Here is a 22,155-nt window from a genome sequence, read left to right on the forward strand (position 1 = left end):
ATATGACATATGTTTCTGTACACACTCTGCATGTTTTGAAATTATGTATCTGATACTTTGGATTTTTTGTTTATTTTCTGTATGTCCTGCACCAGTTATGATTTTGTCTCCGTACTTCAGGCTTTACATATTCAGTACATATTTCGTACTGACCCCCTTTCTTCGGGGGCTGCGTTTTCATGCCGCGCAGGTACCGACAACAGGTTTGCTGATCCGTCCGCTTAGGATCTCATTCTGCTATTTTTGGAGCGCTCTTTTATTCAGAGCCATCTTTTGGTATAGTCTGTCACTTCTATATATGTATATTCTCGTTCATGGGTACGGCGGGGCCCTGTCCCGTCATATGATTCTGTCGGTCTGCTAGAGGTCTGTAGACATGTTTGTGGGTTGGGATCTTTCTGTACAGCTGTGCGTATATGTTGTGTTTGGGGCGATCCCATTCGCCGCGGCGGCCGGTCCGCATATATTTAAATGTTACTCTGTTGGCCCTGTGTGGCCTTTGTTGGTATTTTATGCGTGCAGGGTATATGGGATATTCCATAAAACAAAGGAAACTCTGCCAAAATTTTTCTGAAAATTATCTAAATTGGAAATAAAGCCTTGTCGGCTTCTGCTATATACTAGAATGGGTTTGAGTGCCCAGATCGGGCACTAGTCACGGCCTACGGGGTTGGGTCGTGACAAAATGTGGATATTTGGCTTTCATATTCTCCTCCGCTTCCCAAGTCATTTCTTCCCGATTATTGTTCCGCCACAAGACTTTGATCGAAGCAACCTCTTTATTCCAAAGTCTTCGCATCTGCCTATCTAAAATGGCAACATGCATTTCTTCGTATGCCAATTTTTCCGTCAATTGAACATCATCAACCGGAACTATTCTTGTCGGGTCTCCAATACACTTGCGGAGCATCGAAACATGAAAAACTGGGTGCACCGACTCGAGCTCTGAAGGTAAGTCCAATTCATAGGCTACTTGTCCCACCTTGAGGATGATTTTGTAGGGTCCGATGTACCTAGGACTTAGCTTCCCTTTCTTACCAAATCTCATTACCCCTTTCATTGGCGATACTTTCAGAAATACCCAATCATTAACCTGAAATTCCAAGTTTCGTCGGCGATTATCCGCATAAGACTTTTGGCGACTTTGGGCTGTCAACAACCGATCCCAAATCACCCTGACCTTTTCTATTGCTTGTTGGATCAATTCAGGGCCCAATAATTGTGCTTCTCCTACTTCAACCATCCAATTGGAGATCTACATTTCCTTCCATATAACGCTTCATATGGAGCCATTTGTATACTAGAGTGGTAGCTATTGTTGTATGCGAACTCAATAAGGGGTAAGTGATCATCCCAGCTACCACCGAAATCAAACATACACGCTCGTAGCATATCTTTTAAGGTTTGAATGGTACGCTCGGCTTGCCCATCAGTTTGAGGATGAAATGCCGTGCTAAAATTCACTTGTGTGCCTAAACCTTCTTGAAAAGACTTCCAGAACTTAGCCGTATATTGTGCTCCTCTATCCGTGATAATAGACAATGGCATTCCATGGAGTCGCACAATTTCTTTAAGATACAGCCTTGCATAGTCTTCTGCTGAGTACGTAGTTCTAACTGGGAGAAAATGGGTTGCTTTCGTCAGCCTATCCACGATTACCCATATAGAGTCATACTTGCTACGGGAACGAGGTAATCCCCCGATGAAATCCATGTTAATCACTTCCCATTTCTAGGTGGGTATCTCTATCGCTTGCAATAGGCCTCCTGGCTTCTGATGCTCAACTTTTACTTATTGGCAATTTGGACATTGTGCCAACAATTCTGCTATGTCTCTCTTCATGCCATCCCACCAATACATCATCTTGAGATCATGGTACATTTTGGTTGAACCCGAGTGAATGGAATATCGAGAGCAATGTGCTTCTTCTAGAATTCGTTGGCGCAATCCCGCCACATTCGGCACACACAACCTGCCTCGGTATCTAAGAATCCCATCAATAGAAACTTCAAGCGGGGACTTTTATTTCTCATGAGATGTGTCTCTATAACGACATAACTGAGGATCTTCACACTGACGTTCTTTCACTTCCATATCCAAGGACGAAATTGTGGAATCTTTGATACTAATACCTACATCACCTGAATCAAGTACACGCACTCCAAGTTTAGCTAATCGGTGCAGTTCTTGAACCATCTCTTTCCTTTTCGGAGGGATTTCACATAGACTGCCCATTGACCGGCGGCTGAGTGCGTCGGCTACTACATTTGCTTTCCCGGGGTGGTACAAAATATTTACATCATAATCATTCAACAATTCTAACCACCGCCTCTGCCGTAAATTCAGCTCCTTCTGTTTAAAAATGTACTGAAGACTCTTGTGATTTGTATAGATATCAACGTGCACACCATATAAATAATGTCTCCACATTTTTAAGGCATGAATGACCGCAGCCAATTCGAGATCATGAGTTGGGTAATTCTTTTCATGTTTCTGCAATTGCCTCGAAGCATATGCAATAACCTTACCATGCTGCATCAATACGCATCCCAATCCGACACCTGAAGCGTCACAATACACAACATAGCCATCTGACCCTTCTGGAAGTGTTAAAACTGGAGCTGAGGTCAACCTATTTTTCAACTCTTGGAAACTATTCTCACAAGCGTCATTCCACTGGAATTTAGCTGACTTCTGGGTTAGCTTCGTCAATGGGGCTGAAATAGATGAAAATCCCTCTACGAATCTTCTATAATAGCCTGCCAGACCCAGAAAACTACGAACTTCTGTAGGCGTCGTAGGCCTTGGCCAAGTCTTCACCGTTTCAATTTTCTGAGTGCCAACTCAGATACCATCATTGGAAATAACATGGCCTAGAAATGTCACAGAATTTAACCAGAACTCACACTTTAAAATTTTTGCATATAGCTCCCGGGCCCGAAGAATGCCAAGAACAATCTCAAATGAACTGCATGTTCCGATTTCGTGCGAGAATACACCAGAATATCATCAATAAATACTATCACAAATAAATCCAAGAGAGGCCTGAATGCGTTGTTCATCAAATTCATAAATACAGCCGGAGCATTAGTCAACCCGAATGACATCACTCGGATTTCATAGTGGCCATATCTTTTTATGAAGGTCGTTTTAGGAATATCCGCTTCTCTAACTTTCACTTGATGGTAGCCCGACCTCAATCTATTTTGGAAAACCACTTGGCACCATGCAATTGATCGAACAAATCATCAATCCTTGGAAGAGGATATTTGTTCTTTATCGTCACTTTGTTCAATTGCCTGTAGTCGATACACATTCATAGGGATCCGTCTTTCTTTCTCACAAACAAGACCGGTGCTCCCCACGGTGATGAACCGGGTCTAATGAATCCTTTCTCGAGCAAGTCTTTCAACTGTGCCTTTAGCTCTTTTAATTCTGCCGGAGCCATTCGATAGGGAGGAATAGAAATAGGCTTGGTGTCCGGCAATACATCAATAGCGAAATCAATTTCCCTTTCTGGTGGGAGACCTGGAAGCTCATCTGGGAATACGTCTGGGAATTCATTCACTACTGGAACTTACTGGAAAGTTGGCGGCTTTGCCTCAGTGTCATGAACCCGAACTAAGTGATAAATATATCCCTTGGCTATCATCTTCCTTGCCTTAAGGTAGGAAATAAACCTACCTTTCGGAGATGCTATATTACCCTGCCATTTAAGCACGGGCTCTCCCGGAAATTGGAATCGAATAACTTTTGTCCGGCAATCAACGTTTGCATAGCACGAAGCCAACCAATCCATACCCATGATTACATCGAAGTCTACCATTTCCAGCTCAATCAAGTTGGCTTTGGTCTGACGATCACATACAACGATGACACAATTTTTGTATACTTGTCTTGCTATCACGGGTTCACCAACTGGAGTGAGTACCTCAAAGGGTTTAATTGGCTCGGGTTTCACCCCAATACAACCGGTAACATATGGAGTAATATAAGAAAATGTAGAGCCCGGATCTATCAACGCATACACATCACGAGAGAATATAGACAATATACCTGTGACTACATCCGGAGAGGACTCGAGATCCTGTCTTCCGGCCAAAGCATATACACGGGGCTGAGTGGCACCTGAAGTAGATGCTGCCCCTCGGCCTGCTGTCATCTAAAGAGTCTTCCCTGCGGGGCGTGCTGATGAGGAACCCGCTACTGAGCTTGTAGTCTGAACGCCACCTCTACCATATCGCGAGGGACAATCTCGCATCAAATGTCCAGTCTGCCCACAAACATAACAACCATCAGTGTCCTGATGACACGGCCCTGAATGTAATTTGTGGCACCGACTACATCGTGGAACTGGTGGTCGCCTCTGACTGTAATCACCCCCAAACTGAGAACCCGAAGCTCTCGAGCTCTGACCCTGTCCCGATGGAAAAGAGAGATCAATCCCCCTGTCTGCAAACCGGGAAGGTGCACTAGTCGCTGACTGGCCTGAATGTTGGGAATAAGCCTGCCTCGATCCCCCTCTATAATCACTGCTTGTGCCCATAGATCTAGCCTTTTTTCTTTGCCTCCTATCACTGTCGCGATCACCCCTTTGTTGTTGTTGTCACCCCTCTAAATTTTGAGCATGGGCTTGTATCCGGTAAATGTCCATCCCGTCTTGCAAAGAAGCTGTCAAACAATCTTTAAATAGATGTGGTCCCAAACCACTCACAAATATATGTACCCGGTCCCCCATGTCGGCCACCATAGTCGGAGCATATCTCGCCAAAGAATTAAATCGCATGCTATACTCTCGGGCACTCATGGTTTCCTTGCCTCAAATTTAAGAATCTGTCCGCTCTAGCTCGGCGGACCTCGGGTGGCAAATAGTGATGAATAAAAGCATCTACGAACTCTTGCCAAACTGGAGGAGGCGCATTCTCTCCTCTTGATAATACCCAATTGTCGTACCATAACACCGCCAAATCCCGGAGTCTATAAGAGGCCAACTCCACGGATTCGGTTTCGGAGGCATGGACAATCTTCAGTGTCCTCAATATTTCATCAATAAAACCTGGTGGGTCTTCTTCCGGCTTTGACCCGAAGAATTCCGGAGGATTTAGACTCATAAAGTCACGGGTCTTAGTAATCGCTGCGCAGTCACTTGGACCCACATTTTGTCGTTGTGCTTGTGCGGCAACCAATTGGGTTAATAACACCCGAAGCAGCCGGCGGAGGAATTGGAGTTGGGGCACCTCCTTGCTCTCCCACTTTAGGCGGGGTAGAAGAAGTATTTGGCAAAGCCTCGTTATGTGATTCACCTTCCTCTATATTCATCGGAGGCTCTCTTTCTACCCGCCTCTTTGTTATGTTCTTTCCCTTTTGGGCGGCTGTAGCTTTTCCCTTCGGCGGCATTCTGAAATCATAACACACTATTAGGGAGGATAAAATCTTGTACTCGGCTGTATCGCACGATCTCATAGAAGAATGATGGTCACTTTTCCTAAATGCCCTGTAGCCCCTTGTTTATTGATGTGGCACGCTACACACCATAAACAAGACTCTACTAGACACGGCTCGTAGACACTTCCTAGGACCGAACTGCTCTGATACCACTTTTGTCACGACCCAGCTAGGGGCCGCAATGGGTACCCGGGGATAACCACCGAGCACCGGTCGTACTATTACTTCTTAGGCTTATTTAACAATCATTCATCCAATTCATGCGCAATTTATAATAAAATCCGTTTCCATTTAGAAAAAAAAAACGTTTTATACACATGAGCCCTTATGCTAGCAAAATAATATATAATATATGTACATATATACATAATGACCATGCCATGAAACCACACGACCCACGTCGAGTATCTACGAGCCTCTAAGAGATGACATTTACAATTGTGCACAAAAGAATCATCATAGGCACCTCCGGGACAATGGAGGGCTTTCAGTCAGCTAGCAGCCTCTAAGAATCCGGAGCAAGATCTCCTCCCTGTCTACCTGTGGGCATGAACACAGCGTCCAAAGAAAAGGACGTCTGTACGAATATTGTACTGAGTATGTAAGGTAGGAATGAAATAAACAAGCATAATAGAAAGATCATGAGTCATGAGACAGAGATATAACCTGCACAAGTGTCAGAGGCAATCGTATTACTTACATATATCACATTTTACATAATCATAGCATACGTATCATTACATCCCATACATCATCATATAAGCCATCACATACATCCTCACATCATAATCTGCATCGTCACCCTCGTCCGGGTAACCCTCATATGCCGCACACTAGTGGCGATCATGCCCGGCCCTCTCAGCTCGGTGTAAACATAGCAGCCCGCATTAGCGGTGACATGCCCGGCCATATAGGCGCGGTGGAATCATACGCAGCCCGCATTAGCGGTGACATGCCCGGCATATAGGCGCGGTGGAATCATACGCAGCCCGCATTAGCTGTGACATGCCCGGCCATATAGGCGCGGTGAAAATCTCATCATCACAGAATCAATCATAACACATCACTATTATATATATCTCATGCCATAGCATCATGTTATCATTTCTTAGTATTCCATGTATCCCATAGTTGTATTACAAGTTAGCATGATTCATCATCTTATTGACATAGCATATTTTAGCATTATGAGCATACATTAGGCTTTTGGGCAACCACACTATGTAGGGGTGACGTAAGGTCGTGAACCCCCGATCGTATTATGGACATTCATGAGTATCATGCCTCGCCTTGAAGGGAATAAAGCATAAGGCGAGTATTAACAATAATGACATCATTAGCATTGTAGGAATATTGTGCCACAATTTCTTGAGTTTCTATACTCTAGCTCATCATCATCATTATCATGCTCATAGGTGATTTAATATATAGAAGGACTCATAAGCTTCATCTTGTAGAAATATTATGGAAAACATGAGGGATTCATGCCTTTGAAAGAAGAGTTAAGCCTCACATACCGTTTTCGTTTAAGCAATCTAGCGTTCGCTTATTCTCCTTCAACGTCGCGTCTCTACCTTCAAAAGAGGATTCGTACTAACGTTAGTTGACCAACTATAGGAACACGCTACTATTTCTAGAAACAATTGGGCAGCACTTCCTTTGTTTATACTACTTTTCCCATGTTCCATATCGACTCCCAACGATCACAACAACAAGCACAATATAGCAATCAACAATCGTCATTCATATACAATAACCATGATCCACCATTTCTCTTCATTTCTTCACATTTATGGTTCTAGCTTGTTATCGAATTTCCTTGTATTTGATACTTCTTTCATGACCTAACATCATTTACAACGTATTCATGATCATAGCACACCAACATTCATGATCCAACCTAGCTATCACCCAACTATGGCACTATTCACTCAGTAATGGTCCATTTTCTATGTCTTGCTACAATTCAAGTGTCTTAATCTTTCAATGCCTTAAACAACATGAAATGGTCATGAAACTTACCTTGGTTGATGGTGGAACAAGCCTTGATTGGAGGTTCTACCTTAGCACCAAAAGGTTCTATTTCTTTGAAGAAGATGAGCTTTACTTGAGTTTCATACACTTTGTTCCATAGATTTGGTGTTGATGATCTTAGTTTTCCTTTGATTTCTCTTGTAGTGGAGGAGTGGAGAGTTTTCTAGATGGTTCTTGAAGAGTGGAGAGTGAATGAAATGAAAAATGAAATGAAAGGGTCCCTAATATTAAAGATACAAAGCTGGCCGACCATCTTTATACGGACCAACATACGGTCCGTATAATATTTACTGACCGTATGTTGGGACCATATATTTGGTCCAGTGAAACTTGGTGTTCTGGGCTGGATCTACGGACTGGACATACGGTCCGTATATATTATACGACCAGTAAGTCTGGCCGTATGTTGTCCAGTTCTCCGGAACTTGTTTTCGTCGACTCGTTTGATCTCCGATCCTTATGGAACCTTCTTGGCACTTGTTTAACAACTCAATACCAATCTTTAGGGACATTATTACTCTTCTCTAAGACATCATTGTGCCATCATGGACTTGTTGTTCGAAATCCTTATCCGATACTCAACGTATGATTCGCTTTCCTTAACATCTTTCTTTCTTCGCATTGAATACCTTTAAAACCTCGTTGAGGGTCATCTAATACTCTTTCTTCTCGTCAAAACATCGCATATGCTATGTCCTCTACTAGCCTGTTCACTGCACATATACGGGGGATTTTTCCAAGGTGTAACATAAGATTTACCTCCAAGAATGTCTCCAAAATATATCCAAGAACTGTTCCCCCAAGCTCTAATTTTGAAATGGGAAATAATGAGAGTCTAAGGGCTTATTTAAATTACACTTAATGAAAATACTTGGCTCTTCACCGCCACGATGGTAACGGGGCCGCTACTGCGGCGCCGCTTACAGCGCCCAGAAGGCCGCCATAGCGGTCTGGCCAACAATACGCATGGCCGCCCTAGCAGCGAACACACCGCAACAATGGTGCCGCTGGGACGGCACTGGTGCCGCCATATCAGGCACCAGGTACCAGAATCCCTCCAATTTTTGTAAGTCTCAATTGAAATTCCGAGCCATTCCCAAGCCTATCTGCTCACAACCCATACACACAAACCCACACAAAAATATTCTACGAATGTGCTCGTGGCCTCAGAATTCCCAACGAAGGTCTCGTTGACCGGGTCAAACCCCCAACGCCTTAGTTCTAATTCCCAACCCAAGTCCCAAAATGCATCCAAGTTGTCACACCCCGACTTTACTAGGGTGGGATGGGCACCCGACCCCACACTCGGAGCCGAGCGAACCCGCTGACTCTTATTACGTACTTAATCTCTCTAGACTCTAAACTAAATAATCACTAAATACATAATAAGACTTTCAAAAACTCTCTTTTTGTTGCTCTCAAAATCTGTAATCATATGAAACTTTATAGTATACACATAAAGACACGTCGGCTGATGGAGCCGCTTATAGAACCGACATTCTATACCCACTACTCTGTCTGCAAAGTCTCTAACGTCAATCCAGAAATCCTAGTATACAAGCTCTGACTCGGCAGCACTTCCAGGAACAAGTGGAGTCTGCCAACTTCGCTGGAACCTCTTCTATACTAGCTTCTGCTCGTCTGTGTGTACCTGCGCGGCATGAAATGCAGCCCCCGAAGAAGAGGGGTCAGTACGAGTAATGTACTGAGTATGTAAGGCATGAATAGTAACATAGTAAGAGATGAGCGTATGTATTTTAACTGAATGGAAATATGGAACATATCATAAGATAAGAGAGTAACCTGTACATGTGAGTGCCTCTGAGGGCGGATGCCATGCATGCTTAATGCTGCGGAACGTGCAGCCCGACCCATATACATATCATACTTTACTTTCTTTGAAAACATTTCTTTTTCATATATATAGAAAATAGAACATATCATATTGCCGAGGCGTCGGCTCCGATCCATTTAACCACATATGTGCCACGGCCGGGCATCCCGCGTCCGGGATGATATCATGTCATATAATACCAACTGATCAGGTGGATACGCGTATATAACGCTCTGCCCTTTTTCCCATCTTCCCCATATAGATATACATATACATATATCATATAATATAGAAATAGTTCTTATCATATTGCCGAGGCGTCGGCAGCCGATCCATTTAACCACATATGCCCCGCGTCCGGGACGATATCATACTCCAACTGATCAGGTGGCTACGCGTATATAACGCTCTAACCTTCCCCGTACTTCCCCATATACATATACATATACATATACATATAAACATATATCATCTATACAGCATGCATGAGAGCCCAAGAAAGTCATGTATCCATCGGAGTGACGTAAGGTCGGTAACCTCCGATTACATTATGGAATAATCAAGATCGTAGTGTCTCACCTTGAAGGAACAATTATCATAAGGCGAGACGAGCAATGAATAACAGCATACGTAAACCGACTCTGAAGACTCAAAAAAAAGTTTCGGGTCAATCCGATTTAGTATAAGAAAGTTATGAGCGTTTAAAGTACAGAACTTTCTACGATCATTTCAGAAGCCATTTTTGAAAAACCATTCTTGTCATGGTTTTCTTAAAAAATATTCTCATCCTTAATATCATCAATATCGTCGTAAATGTTATCATAAAAGCTTACAATACCACAAACCTTTGTTTTGGAGAAATACGAACATTTTGGAAAACATTGACGGGTTATCGGAAAAGAGAATTATGCCTTGGAATCATAACCATCTAACTTTTGAAAAACAAGTAAGATATGGAAACAATTATGAAATCATAACATCGAGATCATGCCTTGAAAGAAAGGGACGAGCCTTAACATACCTGTGCCGCGCCTTACTAATTACGCTTATTCGTCCAACTTGTTAGTCTACATTCAAGAAGATCGACACTATCGTTAGATTTATCAACATATACTTGTATTAGCCTTTCAAGTACATTCACTTATGGTATGCCGAAATTTCGGCAGCATCTCCCCTATAAATATACCACCCCCGAGATTCTAACTCGGCCAATTTTAGTCAACAACAATCCGGGAATTCAACCCGGCCAAACCAACAACAATACTAGCAATTATTCTAGCAACACTCCAACATTCAATTCAATTCTATTCTATTCTATTCAATTCAATTCAATTCACATAACTTTCAAAACGATTTAATCAACATACTACTCCATCCAATACCTTCCAAATTTAACAAAACCAATGACAACCCATTTCCTTTCCTTCCAAATTCATGAACTACATACTAACAACATCATATTAACAACACCACACTAACAACATTACCTTCCATGCATGCAAGAACATTATATTCAATTTACATAAACTTCTAAAACAAGTCTCCAACTACTACAACTTCATTAAGATCATTCAGCTTTTATTAGCAACATAGAATCCACACAATAACAACAATTATACACGGCCATACATACACACCACACCTCACGGCTACATTCACAACTTCCATATTCTTCATGAATTTCACTCATTTTATACACTACAACACGCACAAACATCCATAACATATAAAAGAGGATGAATTCTTGCCTTTCCTTCTTAGCTCCTCACTTAGCTATGATTTGTAACTTGTAAGAATATGTGTTCTTCTCGCTCCAACAACTACTCCATGTTCATGAGGACCTTCCATTTGCTTGGAATACTAGAAGAAATAAATTTTTCTTGATCAACTTCCATGACTCCATTTTTGTGGTCCTTGGTCGAATGCCTTTGTCCTCTCTCTTTTTTTCTTCCATTTCCATCACAAGGCTTCAACAACACAATTAACATAACAAATAAAATTTTAATCATCCCTATCCATCAACCCCATTTTCGTCCATACACACATATTCCCATAACACACAATTTTTCATACTCTACATTCCTTTCCACATTCTACAACACATATATATATTTCTTCCAAGACAAAAGAAGTAAAATCTTACCTTTTTCCTCTTAGCTTCTTCACTTGACCAAGGAGCTAATTTGACGAAACAAGCGGCCTATCTTCCGAAACAACTACACCACGTTGTAGAGGGTCCTCAAATTTGTAGAAATACCACAAGAAAACAATTTTTGGAACAAGATTTTAAGGGCTGAAATTTTGGGGTCATTGGCCGAATGGCCTTCAACTTTTGCTCTTCCTCTTTTGGTTTTCTCCTTCTCTTATTTCTTGAAGCTTCTAAGGATAATGATCCTCTTTTAACTAATTTAACACATGGAAAATTTAATAAACCCCATGGGCTTGGGCCATGTATGGCCGGCCACCCCCTCACTTTTGGGCCTTATTTTCTCTTTTTTTTTTGAGCCCATTTGGTTATGAACCTTATTTTTGTAATTCCCGAAACTAATTTCCAAAATTCCAATTTTTCCCTTGGCCTTCCTCAATATTTTCACATTAATATTTCATGAACAACACACATGTATTAATTAAAATCAACATGTGACTTTATTTCTTACAAGTCGAAATTATTTCGAATTTTTCCGAATATACGAAAATACGGGGTATAACATTTTTACTATCAACTAGCCACAAAAATACCTCCAACCACTGTTCAAGCCTATCCTAGTTCCAAAGTGGTAATGCACTTTCTGTCTCTTCACTGATCTAGTTTGCCTCGTCCTACGCGTCTTCCTATGGTCTCCAACCATCCCGTATATCCTAGTTTTCCTTAGACTACCCTAGCTTTTCATTTGTCTCTTATATCTCAATCTATAGAATTTCTTGCCAACTTCCCAGGGGGTCACCCATCATAGAATTGCTCCCACCTGAGCACGCTTAACCCAAAAACTTCACTGGAATTCGGTGCCTTAATGCCGATATTTTCGCGTCCGCTTCCTCACATGACCTTTATTACATGTTCTGGAGCAATTCGAAGTCTTACAGATTCTGGGACGTTTTCGTAACACCTCCTTTCGTTTATAATTACTATTTTGCCCTTCTTGATTTCCAATGTTCACCTTCCGCCTGTGTGTATGGCCACCTCCTATCCTGGACTTCCAGATTCCCGATGGCAATGATCACACCTTCATCGCCATGCCAAATAAATAACCTTTCTGAAACAGCGCATCTCACTTATTACCTTGTTTACAATATTTCCTTCCCACGCTTCTTCCTGTTAGACGTATCTATTCTAGTAGAATCTCCGTTACCATCTTTACTTTTCAAAGTTTGTACGCAGCAAATATCGACAGTACCTTACAGAACATACGACTATATGACATATTCCAGCCGTCCAGAACTTCCAGTTCCAAGTAACAGAACAAATATTCAGACTTACCTCTGTGACTTGCCATGTCGTCCCTCGCCTTCTTCCGTCGATACTAGGCGTCTGCGGAAATCAACGATTAGTAGAAGGAATCTTATTTGCTATGACTTGGCTCTATCGCACGATCTAAGACAGAAAGAAGGTCAACAATCCCTAGATGCCCCGCAGCCTCCTGTTTATAAATGTGGCCGGCTTCACACCCATAAACAGGACTCTACTGGACACGACTTTGCAGACAACCCTTAGACCGACCTGCTCTGATACCACTTTGTCACACCCCGACTTTACTAGGGTGTGATGGGCACCCGCCCCACACTCGAAGCTGAGCGAACCCGATGACTCTTATTACGTACTTAATCTCTCTAGACTCTAAACTAAATAATCATGAAATACATAATAAGACTTTTAAAAACCCTCTTTCTGTTGCTCTCAAAATCTGTAATCATATGAAACTTTATAGTATACACATAAAGACACGTCGGCTGATGGAGCCGCTTACAGAACCGACATTCTATACCCACGACTCTGTCTGCAAAGTCTCTAACGTCAATCCAGAAATCCTAGTATACAAGCTCTGACTCGGCAGCACTTCCAGGAACAAGTGGAGTCTGCCAACTTCGCTGGAACCTCTTCTATACTAGCTTCTGCTCGTCTGTGTGTACCTGTGCGGCATGAAACGCAGCCCCCGAAGAAGAGGGGTCAGTACGAGTAATGTACTGAGTATGTAAGGCATGAATAGTAACATAGTAAGAGATGAGCGTATGTATATTAACTGAATGGAAATATGGAACATATCATAAGATAAGAGAGTAACCTGTACATGTGAGTGCCTCTGAGGGCGGATGCCATGCATGCTTAATGCTGCGGAACGTGCAGCCCGACCCATATACATATCATACCTTACTTTCTTTGAAAACATTTCTTTTTCATTTATATAGAAAATAGAACATATCATATTGCCGAGGCGTCGGCTCCGATCCATTTAACCACATATGTGCTAGGGCCGGGCATCCCGCGTCCGGGATGATATCATGTCATATAATACCAACAGATCAGGTGGATACGCGTATATAACGCTCTGCCCTTTTTCCCATCTTCCCCATATAGATATACATATACATATATCATATAATATAGAAATAGTTCTTATCATATTGCCGAGGCGTCGACAGCCGATCCATTTAACCACATATGCCCCGCGTCCGGGATGATATCATGTCATATAATACCAACTGATCAGGTGGATACGCGTATATAACGCTCTGCCCTTTTTCCCATCTTCCCCATATAGATATACATATACATATATCATATAATATAGAAATAGTTCTTATCATATTACCGAGGCGTCGGCAGCCGATCCATTTAACCACATATGCCCCGCGTCCGGGACGATATCATACTCCAACTGATCAGGTGGCTACGCGTATATAACGCTCTGACCTTCCCCGTACTTCCCCATATACATATACATATACATATACATATAAACATATATCATCTATACAGCATGCATGAGAGCCCAAGAAAGTCATGTATCCATCGGAGTGACGTAAGGTCGGTAACCTCCGATTACATTATGGAATAATCAGGATCGTCGTGTCTCACCTTGAAGGAACAATTATCATAAGGCGAGACGAGCAATGAATAACAGCATACGTAAACCGACTCTGAAGACTCAAAAAAAAGTTTCGGGTCAATCCGATTTAGTATAAGAAAGTTATGAGCGTTTAAAGTACAGAACTTTCTACGATCATTTCAGAAGCCATTTTTGAAAAATCATTCTTGTCATGGTCTTCTTAAAAAATATTCTCATCCTTAATATCATCAATATCGTCGTAAATTGTATCATAAAAGCTTACAATACCACAAACCTTTGTTTTGGAGAAATACGAACATTTTGGAAAACATTGAAGGGTTATCGGAAAAGAGAATTATGGCTTGGAATCATAACCATCTAACTTTTGAAAAACAAGTAAGATATGGAAACAATTATGAAATCATAACATCGGGATCATGCCTTGAAAGAAAGGGACGAGCCTTAACATACCTGTGTCGCGCCTTACTAATTACGCTTATTCGTCCAAGTTGTTAGTCTACATTCAAGAAGATCGACACTATCGTTAGATTTATCAACATATACTTGTCTTAGCCTTTCAAGTACATTCACTTATGGTCTGCCGAAATTTCGGCAGCATCTCCCCTATAAATATACCACCCCCGAGATTCTAACTCGGCCAATTTTAATCAACAACAATCCGGGAATTCAACCCGGCCAAACCAACAACAATACTAGCAATTATTCTAGCAACACTCCAACATTCAATTCAATTCTATTCTATTCTATTCAATTCAATTCTATTCAATTCACATAACTTTCAAAACGATTTAATCAACATACTACTCCATCAAATACCTTCCCAATTTAACAAAACCAATGACAACCCATTTCCTTTCCTTCCAAATTCATGAACTACACACTAACAACATCATATTAACAACACCACACTAACAACATTACCTTCCATGCATGCAAGAACATTATATTCAATTTACATAAACTTCTAAAACAAGTCTCCAACTACTACAACTTCATTAAGATCATTCAGCTTTTATTAGCAACATAGAATCCACACAATAACAACAATTATACACGGCCATACATACACACCACACCTCACGGCTACATTCACAACTTCCATATTCTTCATGAATTTCACTCATTTTATACACTACAACACGCACAAACATCCATAACATATAAAAGAGGATGAATTCTTACCTTTCCTTCTTAGCTCCTCACTTAGCTATGATTTGTAACTTGCAATAATATGTGTTCTTCTCGCTCCAACAACTACTCCATGTTAATGAGGACCTTCCAATTGCTTGGAATACTAGAAGAAATAAATTTTTCTTGATCAACTTCCATGACTCCATTTTTGTGGTCCTTGGCCGAGTGCCTTTGTCCTCTTTTTTTTTTTTTTCGTTCTTTCTTTTTCTCCAATTAATTTTGATGACCTTCTCATATATATATACATATGTGTTCCACCACTTCTATATATTTATACTTAGGTCCCTCAAATAAAAATATGGTCACATGTCCCCTTCTTCATTTTTCTAGAATTTTCTTGAAAATAACAAAGAAGACTAAGTGTCTTCTTTTACAAGACTTAGTCCATACATCTTTTACAATTTATAATTAGCCCCCATTAAATAATAAAAATGTGGACATACACCACACATGCCACACGACCAACTTGGAAGTTTTCATGAATTTTCTTGAACACTTTGGTCCCTCAAGAACTTTCTTGAACACCTTGTGAAATTCCCATTTTGCCACTCGACTTTCCTCAATATTACCATTTTTCCCTTAACCTTCTACATTAGTTTCATGAACCATTTTGCAAATTCCTCTTTTTACTCTTAACCTTTCTCAATATTTCCATACTACCAACGTTCGTAAATAATATCCATCACCAACTTGTTCATAATTTTTTTTTGACGATGGTCATTCCCTTAACTTACCACGACTTTCTTAAAATATCTGAACGTATAAAATACGGGATATAACACAAGTGCATTGGGAACCGAACAAAATATACACACAAGTTATAAGCAACCATCCAGACCACTCGAAATCAACGAATTTATAAAAAGGATTTGTTTACCTAGAAGTCAACTTCGGGTCAAAATACGCTAGTCAATGCTCGGAAAAGGCGAAAATGCCGAAAAGACTATAACGAATAAACGAATCGTTACACAACGAGACCTCCGCTGGAAATTTTGAGGCCACGACCGAGTTCATAGCGTATTGTTGTGTGGGTCTGTGTATGTGGTTTATGTGCAGATTGCCTCCGGAATAGTTCGAGATTTGATTTGCGACATACAAAATCTGGTGGGATTCTGGTACCTGGTGCCCGGTGCGGCATTGTTGGCACCAGTGTTATCCCAGCGGCGTCACTGTTGCGGCGTGATGGCCGCTGGGGTGGCCAAGTGGGATTTGGCCAAAGCGCTCGGACGGTCTATTAGGGCGCTGCGGCGCTGCCGTTGCTGCCTCGTTATCTTCGTAGTGGTAACGTGCTTTTTATTTCATTAAGTGTGTTTTAAATAAGCCTTTAGTCCGTCATTTATTGCCATCAGGAAAATAGAACTCTTGGGATCTGTTCTTGGAGATTTTTAGTGAAGATTTGTTGTGGTAAGTTTCCCTAATCCTTTCACTATTTCATTAATCCTAATCATCATAGATTCCCCCTTCTCTTAATAATTCCTTAGTTATGGAAGATTGAAAGTGGGTTGTGGTGAATGTTCTGTCTAGACTTATTAATGATGAAATTGATGGGGTTTATGCTAGATTCGGATGAATCTAAGGTTATTGATCACTTACCTTCTATTATTAGAGTTAAATTCATGAATAAAAAAGCTAGGGTTTATACCCAAATTTGGGGCTTTTTCTTGAAATAAAAAATTAGGTCTATCCTTGAGTTAAATCAGCAATTAGTTGTTGGGTTATGATCATCTAGTGCTTAATTTGATATTTTGCTTCTGAATTTCCCGTTTTGACCTTGCAGACCCTGTTTTCCCAAATTCTAGGGTTGGATTTGACCTAAATTGAATGGTAGCAATATTAGTATCATTCTTCATGATTTTTAATCTAGATTTCGATTATGCTTAGACTACTTTGGTTCTGAGGCTCGGCGGAAAGGCAGGGCAAAGGAGTGAGATTTAAGTGGTTGTGGTTCGGACATCCAGGTAGGTTATGGCGTACCTTTAGTGAGAATTCACATAGCAAAGCATAGATTTAGATTATATCGTCGGAGAAAGCATGTGAACCTTTAGGTATGAAGTTTGGATGGATACTGTCTTAGGTTGGGCCTTGGTGTGTGTTTGGGACTAGCCATCCCGTTGTATTGTGATTGATTGTTCTATTGTCTTGGCTTGATGCCATTTGTTGTTAGTATCTATTAGCATCGGTTGTTCCATCTTGATTATGATATTGTTGGCATACCCACAGTTGGTACTTGTGATTCAGACGTATTGTTCGCGTACCTACTATTGGTACTTGTGATTCGGATATATTGTTGGCGTACCCATTACTGGTACTTGTGATATTGAGCATGATTATTGATGTGAATACATGCATTGCACGCACTCTCATTCTTCATGATATATTGTTAAGATACTGATGATACTAGATCAAACACTGTGATGAGCTGGGCTCGATTTTTACATGAGTGATGTGAGATTCTGATATCTGTTCGTTCCGAAATCATAGATTGAGTGAGGGCATGGACTCCGAGGGTCCCACAGAGTAGTGCCGATGAAAACCCCCCGTGGGCAAAGATCTGGGGTCCCGTCTGTCTGTTAGGCAAAGATCCGGGACGGGTGGCACTTAGACTTCGCGAGTCACCTTGCGTTGTGCTACCAAGATATCGATATTTCTTTTCGGAGTACATATGTAGACAACATATGCATGACATTTCATTGCATTCATACATTATTGGAATGCATCAGATCACAACTTGATTTGGAGATGATTTGATGTTGTACTTGTGATGTTTGATTCGGACTTGATATATTGAGATTTGACACACTTGAGATTAGATGTTCTACTTAGGTTTTGACTCTTACTTGGCTTCTGTTATGTTTGACTTATACTTGTTGGTTTAATTGCCTATCTTACTTTATTATCTGAATTGTGTTAGCTATGCTTAGTCGGCTGATGATTCCTACCAGTATCGTTGTATTGTACTGACCTGGACTTGCCGCATTCCTTTATGAATACAGAGTATGAGGTTAGTTCTACTTGCATCTCTCGTGGCTGATCGTTTTCTTCAGCATTAGCACCAAGTCTTCAGGGTGAGCACGGCCATTCGTTGCCCTGAAGACTTCTCTATAATTTATGTCTTAATCCTCAGAGACATAGACATTTTTATGTATTATTATTTCCTCTTAGATACTCTTGTATGCCTTAGACTAGACCCTGGGGGCATTATTATTATTCCGTACTATTCTACTATATACATTATCATGAGACTTACGTATTTATTCTTTTCCGTTGCTTGATTTAATTATTTATGTCCTTAATTATCGTTGGGTTGAGGATTCACTTACTGAGGTGGAAAAGGTAAGTGCCCGCACAGCTTAGGCAAAATAGGTCGTGATATCTTAGCCCTCAACCTGATGTCAGATACAATTTCTTGAGTAAGCAACACATTTTCTACTATACTTCTTACTTTTACAAATCCAACTTGGTTTAATGATATCAAATCAGGTAAAATCTCCATCATTCTTTCATGAATAAGCCTTGAAAAGATTTTATTCACAAAATTACTCAAACTAATAGGCCTCATATCAGAAAAAGTATTAATAATATCCTTTTTTGGTAAGAGAACCAAATTAGTATGAGTTATAAACTTAGGTAATTTTGCACCACAGAAAGGGGGAATGATCATATTAACAATATCTTCCCCAATGATACTCCAGCATTTCTGAAAATATAGCCCAGTAAAACCATTTGGTGCTTGAGCACTCTCTCCATTTAGATTAAATACCACATTCTTTACCTCTTCACTTGTTGGCATAGCTGTGATCCTGCTATTTTTCTCTTCTGAGATCATATTTGGAACAAGATCCAGAATTGCAATGTTTATAAGGTCTATTTCCTTTGAAAATTGATCCTTAAAGAACTTGATTGCCTCTGTTGCTATCCCATCTTGTTCTTCTATCCAGTTTCCCTCATCATATTGTATTCTTCTTAGCTGTAGCTTCTTCCTCTTGCACTGGACATATGCATAGAAGAATCTTGTGGTCCTATCTCCATCTTGAAACGACTCAGTTTCCAAAGTTGTTTTCCAAATGCAAATATCTGATCAATTCAGCCTGGACTCTGTGCAAATTTCCCCTGTTCTGTGGTGTAGGCTGTAACTCAAATTGTGTCTCATGAACTTTTATCACATCCTCCAAAGCCTCTATCTCCTGGAAAATGTTTCCATATGTGTCCTTGCTCCATTGAACCAAAGCAGCTTTCACTTTTTTGATATTATGATGAAAAATAATGAAAGGATTAGCCAGAAAATCAGTAGTCCAATTGTTCTTCATAGTGTCCAGGAATGTATCATGTTTCACCCAAAACTTCAAAAATTTGAAAGGCTTCTTAATTGGCATAGCATCCCTATTATAAGTAATTAGTAATGGGGCATGATCTGGCTCCGTCCTAATTAGATGCTGAATGTCAATACTAGGGTACCTGTCTTAGAGATCTGATTCCCCAAACACCTATCCAACCTCTTAAAAATGCGGTCATCCCCACTGTGCCCATTCCACCATGTGTATTTACTTCCCTTAAATCCCAGATCATAAACTCCACAGTTTCGTATACATGAAATAAAGTCTTGCCTTTCATTTATACTAACTGGTAAGCCACCACATATTTCCTCCTCAGATGTAATTACATTAAAATCTCCACCGATCATCCATGGTTTGATTATAGAACTAGCCATTGCTTCCAAGCTCTCCCATAATTCCAATCTCTCATGTTGAGTGCATTTGGCATACACTACTGTCACAATTAATTCTTCTTGCATCCCTTGCCATTTGAGTTCATTAGTGATATATTGTTTATGATCCATCACCAGCTCTACTTCAAACATTTCATCTACAAATATCCAAATCTTTCCAGATTATTCACCAATGCAGTGTACATGTTTAATCTCCTTTTATATCCTTCAATGTTGTCAGCAAGTTGAAAAGGTTCCAACAGCCCTATGAAACCAAAATGGTATTGCATATGCATTTTGGTTAATCTTTGAAAAGCATCCATTGTATTCACAGACCTAATGTTCCAAATCATTGCATTCATAATTAAACATTTGCTTTATTTATGTCACACCCTAACCTTGGTGAGGTATGATGGCACCCAATACCTGGCTAGTACTAAGGGAACCAAACTGTATCTATCATCCTCTATGTCCCGAAGGACAAATGAGACCAACGAGACCAACCTTGTCACGACCCAGTTAGGGGCCGCGACGGGTACCCGGGGCTAACCGCCGAGCACCGCTCGCTCTAACACTTATCTTACTCGATTAATGATCCTTTTTTATCACATTTATACTCAAGCATCGAAAAATCATAGTTTATGTGGAAACATAAATACTTTTATATCTATATAGAGATTTTTAGTATATCAAAATAATAAGTGCACATACACATGAAAAATGTGAGACCATGCTACCCACACTGCGCATCTACGAGCCTCTACTGACATATTATACAAATAGACGGAACAAGACTCCGTCATGCCCAAAATATATATACATGAATGCCAAAAGATTGATCATAAGCACCTCCGGACAATGGAGTGCCTTCAATCAGCTGAAAGCTCCTAAGAATCTGGATCGAGCTCGTTTCCCTGTCTACCTGTGGGCATGAACACAGCATCCAAAGAAAAGGACATCAGTACGAATGTTGTACTGAGTATGAGAGGCATAAACAATGAAGGAGAACAACAATAATATAAGGATAACATCAATACGAACATCTGAATCTGAACAATAATCATAAGAGGAGTGATATATGCTGTCTTACTCATACTCATCATCAAATCATGTATGCATGAAATGCAAGCTGCCCGTCCTTATCGGAACGGTGTGATAATCAATAATAAGCTCGCGTCCAGATCTCCTGCATCCGGGGTACCTTCTCATGCCGCCCACTAGTGGTGTCTGCCCACGCCCAAAGGTCGTGGTGTATCCGTATAGCTGCCCGCCATAGCGGTGACTGCCCGGCCAACTAGGCGCGGTGTGATGCAATCATGACATGCTCATTATAAAATACTTATAATAATATGTTTCAAAATATGCTTATCTTAACATAATACATGCATAAGTCTCGAGATCATATATACTCTATCGGGGTGACGTAAGGTCGTGATCCCCCGATTTCATTATGGTGCAATTATTGACATCTGCCTCACCTTGGAGGAATTAGTACATAAGGTGAGTGTAAGAAATAAAGGCATCATCATATCATATCTCTTATCTTATATAGGCATATAGAAATATAGGTTTTTAGCTTCTCGGAATACATGAACTCACGAAGAGGAAAAAACTTATACCATAGGATTCATGCCTTTGGAAAGAAAGGACTAGCCTCACATACCTGGTCGCTTAGCTACGCTATCGATCACTGTCTTCCTTTGAAGTCACGTCGTTACCTTCACGAGAGAATCGTATTAACATTAGTTAATCGACCATAAGAATGCGTCGTTATTTCTAGAGAAAATTAGGCGGCCTCTCCTTTGCTTCTACTACCTCTTTCCCGTTCCATTTCAAATCCTAAACATCTACAACAACACACATGATATTGTACGCAACAA

Source organism: Lycium barbarum, chromosome 2 (assembly GCF_019175385.1).
Source record: "Lycium barbarum isolate Lr01 chromosome 2, ASM1917538v2, whole genome shotgun sequence".
In the NCBI taxonomy this organism is placed as follows: Eukaryota; Viridiplantae; Streptophyta; class Magnoliopsida; order Solanales; family Solanaceae; genus Lycium; species Lycium barbarum.